The sequence below is a fragment of the Erythrolamprus reginae genome, chromosome 5, assembly GCF_031021105.1.
Source record: "Erythrolamprus reginae isolate rEryReg1 chromosome 5, rEryReg1.hap1, whole genome shotgun sequence".
Lineage (NCBI taxonomy): Eukaryota > Metazoa > Chordata > Lepidosauria > Squamata > Dipsadidae > Erythrolamprus > Erythrolamprus reginae.
The window spans coordinates 32,892,050-32,898,352 of NC_091954.1; positions in this window are offsets into that span (position 1 = coordinate 32,892,050).

Consider the following 6,303-nt stretch of genomic DNA (forward strand, 5'->3'; position numbering starts at 1 on the left):
CAAAATAAATATTTAAAAAAAAACAAAAACCAACATCGTTCAAAGCTTTTACCTCTTACCAAGAAGACCTGACGTCTCACGAGGAAACCTAAACTATAAAAAGTGCTCTCTTTTTCCTTTTCTGAAGCTTTAACAGAGGATCCGATTAAACAGCGTGACTTCTTCGCTTTCCGTTTCTGCTTTTGACTCTTCAGTTTGTTGCTGCGTCACACTCTGGTGGGCTTAGGAGGACATCTTGATACCTTAAAACTCATTTTGACCTGCCTTGTCTATGGGGGAAACGGAAGCCTGGAGGTGGCGGTTTGGAAGGATTTGGTGATGAAGATATCAAAAAAGAAATAGGTGAAGTGAGAAATGATACATCTGAGTTAAAAGAAAGGATGCAAAATATGGATAAAAGGCACGAGGCTTTCCAGCAACAGATGCTAAAACAAGAACAAAAAATTCAGGATTTGGAAGATAGGATAGACCAGGATCATAGACAAATGGAGGACCTGACTGAAAAATTAGTCCAAGCCAATAAGGAGCTAGAAAATACTGTAATCCAACTTGAGAGCGAAAAGGCTAATCACTTCCTCAGATTCCAAAACCTTAGGGAGGAGAAAAGTGAGGATTTACCAGACATTATAGCAGACATTCTGTCAAAGGCGTTGGGCATCGAAAAAGACATGATGTTAAATGAAATTGATGAAATATATAGAATCAACACCAAATACGCCAGACGCCACAACCTCCCCAAGGAAGTCCATATTAAATTAGTTAAAAAATCAGTCAGGGACGAAATACTCCATAGAGCTCGTGAAGACCCCATAGAATACAAAGGGAGACAGCTGGTTATCCTAAAGCAAGTTCCGAAACATGTAAGAGACCTACGTAAGCCATATACTTTTCTATCTGCCAAACTGACTAGGCATAACATAAATTTCAGATGGCTAGTCCCAGAGGGAATGCTAGTGACCTGGCAAGATAAAAAAATAAAAATAGACTCGATTGATAAAGCTGAAGAATTCTTTGAAAAAAACTTTACCAACGACCAGGCGGCTGTTACAAAAAATTATAAGGAAACAAGGAATCCTCTGCCAATTACTGAACAACCAACAGACCAGATTCCAAATAGAACAGAAGAAATATTGACTACCGATAATATAACTACTGGAAATAATGGCTACGCAGGCATACCAAAAGAGACTAGAAGCACTAGGGCAACTAGACCCAAATACAGATAACTTAAATTTGGCACAAAAACTGATTAATTGGGGAATTGAGTTATATTCAATCAATATATTGGACTTCCATTTGGCTCGGGTGCTGTAGGGTTTCCTGCTCAGGCAGGTGGTTGGACTCGATGACCTAACGGTCCCTTTCAACTCTATTAATAAATAAATAAATGGTTTGAACGCGCCAAAAAAAAAGAAATCAAATTCTAAATAAATTTGCCAAACTGAACCTAGATATTATTGCAATGCAAGAAGTACATATTAAAAACAAATTTGAACATCTTCTTAAAAGAAACAAATTAGGGAATCTATTCTCATCCTTAGCACAGGAAAAAAAGAGAGGTGTAATTTGCTATATTAATCCTAACATACAAGCCAAACTGAAATATAATGACAGAGATGGTAGAATTTTAATAATAGAACTACAAAAAGAATAGGAAATAATAACTTTAATTAACATATATGCCCCGAATGAAGGCCAAGAAATTTTTTATAAAAAATTATTAATTACTATTAATGAATATGCTACGGACAATATTTGCTTAGTAGAGGATTTTAATGGAATAATTGATAAGGAACTGGACTATAACAATGATGGAAGGAATAAACAAAAGAAAAGAATCTTACCCAAAGCCTTTTTCGATTTAGTTAAAGAACTAAAACTTAAAGATAGTTGGAGAGAGAGAAATCCTAGACTTAAAAAATTTACTTTCTATTCAGATAGACATAAATCTTGGTCAAGACTAGATATGGTTTGGACTACAACAGAACTTAACACAAAAATTCAGTCGGTTGAGATTGAACCTAACCTTATTTCAGACCATAACGTGCTTAAATTAATATGGAAAGGAACCAAACAATGTCCTAGATGGACACTTCAAAAATCAATTCTTAATCAGGAAAATTTTAAACAGAAACTCCAATTGGAAATGAATTTCTTCTTTCAAGAAAATACTAAAGAACATACAAGTGTTCAAAATGTATGGGACACAGCCAAAGCCGTAACTAGGGGAATTGCTATTTCATACATGGCTAAAGAATATAAATTTAAAAAGCGGAAAATGGAAAAATTAGAAGAAGATTACAAACTACTAGAAGAAAATTTACAAAAATATCCTCAAAAGAAAGAAATAAAACAAAAAATGTCACTGATAAAACATGAGTTAAATTTAATAGACCAACAAAATCTAGCACAACAAATTAAAAGTAGCAATCAATATAATTTTGAAAATGCTAATAAACTCAGCAAATGGTTAGCCAATAAACTCAAAAAACAAAGAGAAAAAAAACTTATTAACTGTCTCAAAGCAAAAAACGGGGAACTATGCCACGATTTGGAAATGAAAAAACAGATTGCTAGAGATTTCTATAGCAATCTTTATGAAAACCATGAAAATATATCTAATAACTCACAAGACCAAAAAATACAAGAAATTCTAGACCAGGCCAATCTCCCCAAAATACCAAAAGAAATGAAAGATTTACTAAATAAGGCAATTACTACCATAGAATTAAAAGAAGCAATCAAAGGTCAAAAAACCAATAAAGCCCCAGGCCCTGATGGCCTCCCAACTGAATTCTACAAAGATCTTCCCATTGAAATGGAAAAGGCCATGTTAGAAACTCTGAATGAGGCCTTAGAAAAAGGCATAATTCCAACATCATGGACAGAAGCAAATTTAGCACTATTAGCAAAAAAGGATACGGACCCTACAGAAATAGCTAATTATCGACCTATCTCTCTATTAAATACAGACTACAAAATTTTCAGTTCTATCTTAGCAAGTAGAATTAAAGGCTTTTTAAACCAATTCATACATCCGGATCAAAATGGCTTCCTTCCAGGGAGACAGTTAAAAAATAACATCAGAATAATATTGGACACCCTGGAATACTATGAAACCCACAGCGAAAAACAAGTGGCATTAATATTCCTAGACGCCCAGAAGGCTTTCGATAATGTGTCCTGGAAATTTATATTGAAACAACTTGAATATATGGAATTCGGTTCTAAATTCATAAACGCAATAAAAGCTATATACACTTATCAATTTGCCTACATTATCCTCAATGGAGATATATCAACAAAAATCTCCCTACATAAAGGCACGAGACAAGGTTGTCCACTGTCCCCATTACTCTTCATCTTAACATTAGAAGTCTTAACCAGAATCATTAGAAAAAAGGAAGCTATAAAAGGTCTAAAATGTAAAAATGAAATTTATAAACTACAAGCATTTGCGGATGACCTTGTATTTATTCTAGAGGACCCCCTAGAATCAGGGCCTAAATTACTAGCCATTTTAGAAGAATTCGGCTCTGTAGCAGGGCTTAAAATAAATAAAACTAAAACTCAAATCTTAACCAAAAACATGAGAGATACGCAGAAAGCCATCTTAATGGCCAAACTAGACATCCAAATAGTAAAAAAATTAAATATCTCGGCATTAATTTGACGAATAAAGTGTCTAGCTTAAAAGAAAACAACTATAATAAACTAATAGATAAAATACAATGTGATTTGATGAAATGGAAGAAACTACAACTCTCATTACTAGGGAGAATAGCAGCCATCAAACTTAACATCTTGCCTAAAGTACTATTTTTATTCCAAACAATTCCAATCCAATTGAAACAAGAATATTTTCTAAAACTGAATAAAATTACCAGTAATTTCATTTGGCAGAACAAACGCCCGAGAATTCGCTTAAAATATTTACAAGATAGAAAAAAAGAAGGAGGCCTGGCTCTCCCAATTTGGAAAGATTATTACATCGCCGCATCCCTAACTTGGATAAGAGAATGGATGAGCTTATCCAATACCAGGTTACTAAGTTTAGAAGGTCACGACCTCCATTTAGGATGGCACTATTATCTTTGGGATGAAAAACCTAAGACGCACAAATATTTTACCAATCATTTGATTAGGAAATCACTAGTACATACCTGGAAAAAAGTTAGGATAAAACTCTACAAAGGAATCCCACTATGGTACGCTCCATTAGAAGCATATGTTCACCCCAAGTTTCATTAAAAAAAACAATATACAGTGGTACCTCGGTTTTCGAACGCTTCCCTTCTCGTACATTTCGGATATCGAACAAAATTTTCTGCAAAAATTTGCTTCAGTATCCGAACAAAAATTCGGATACCGAACAGCCAGAGAAAATTTTGTTCATTATCTGAAATGTAATCCCGGCAGCTTCAGGGCGCTGAGGAGCTCTCTAAGAGCTCCAAGCTGCAGGAAAGGTGGGGGCTGCTGCAATCCCGGCAGCTTTGGGGGGCTCCTTTCCTCATTGCTTCGTTTTATTACCTGTAAGGAGCTTCAAAAACTTTTTTCCTGTGGCTGCAACAGCGGCGATTTCCCTTCCAGTAGCAAGAGCCCCGGGAAGTCACGTAATGAAGAGAAGCTGCTGGAGCGGCAGCAATTGCTGAGATGGCTCCGCCGGCTTCCCTTCATCACATGACGTTCCCGGCGCTCTTGCTACTGGAAGGGAAATCGCCACTGTTGCAGCCACAGGAAAAAAGTTTTTGAAGCTCCTTACAGGTAATAAAACAAAGCAATGAGGAAAGGAGCCCCCCAAAGCTGCCGGGATTGCAGCAGCCCCCACCTTTCCTGCAGCTTGGAGTAGCGAATTTATTTATCCCATTGGAAATAAAGAAAATAGATTTAATTGGTTCCCAGCGAGTTAACAGGGGCTGGGAACCAATTAAATCCATTTCCATTATTTCCTATGGGATAAATAAATTCGGTAGTCGACCAAATCGGTTCTCGACCACACTTCTGGAACGAATTGTGGTCGAGTACCGAGGTGCCACTGTAATAAGGTACAAGGACATAATAAACTCCAATGGAGAAATCAGATCAAGAATAGAATTAGAAAATATGGGTCAAAAAACGAAATGGTGGGAATACTTACAGATACAAACTAAATTCAATAAGGATAAAAGTAAACCAGGAATTGTTAAAAATGCCCCTTTAGACAAATTATGTACAGGATCCCAGGAACAATTAATTAAAAATTTTTATTGCTATCTAAATTATAACGAACTGGATAACACTAATACAAAAATAAACGTAAAACAATGGAATCTGGACCTTAAAAAAAGATCAAAGAAGACGAATGGCAACTACTCTGGAGCAGAAATTATAAACTAACCATAGCTATGTCTTACAAAGAGAATTTAGTTAAAATGTTTTACAGGTGGCACATCACTCCGATAAAACTAACAAAACTAAACAATAAACTTTCACCATACTGTTGGAAGTGTCATCAAGAATTAGGCACCTATTTCCACCTATGGTGGCAATGCATAAAAGCACAGAAATATTGGAACATAATTGGACTCTGAATTGATGAAATATTAAATTTGAAAATAGAAAAAAACCCTGAATGCTTTCTTTTGGGCATTCTTAGACAAAATCTACCTAAAACCCAAATACACTTAATTGTCCATTTAACTACAGCAGCCAGACTAACTTTCGCGCAGTGGTGGAAAAATGAAGATACACCTCCTAAAGACGCAATAATCAAAAAAATTAAATATTGTGCAGAGATGACAAAACTAACTATGCTAGTTAGAAATGAAACAGTATCCTCATTTAATAACTGTTGGGATCCCTTTTACAGTTGGTTAGAAAAAAAAGAGAATAATACGCTACAATATTGAAATGATGGTTATAAACTTGACCAGATACAAATCCGGTATATAGCTCTCTTAAATATATTTTTTTATTAGTAATAAGAGACCTCCGATATATATAGATAGAATATTTACTACTATTTCCAAATCTCTATACAGTGGTACCTCAAGATACGAACCTCTCGTCTTACGAACAACTCGTGATACGAACCCGGGGTTCAGAAAATTTTTGCCTCTTCTTACGAACATTTTTCGTGTTACGAACTGGCGTTCGGGAGACAGCTGGGAAGCCGCGCGGCTGTTTTAAAAGGTGACATCCGGGCGGCGGGGCTTCCCAGCAGCCTCACGAATGCCGGTTCGTAACTCGAAAAAAGTTCGTAAGAAGAGGCAAAATTTTTCTGAACCCCGGGTTCGGCTCGGGAGGTTGCTGGGAAGCCCCCCA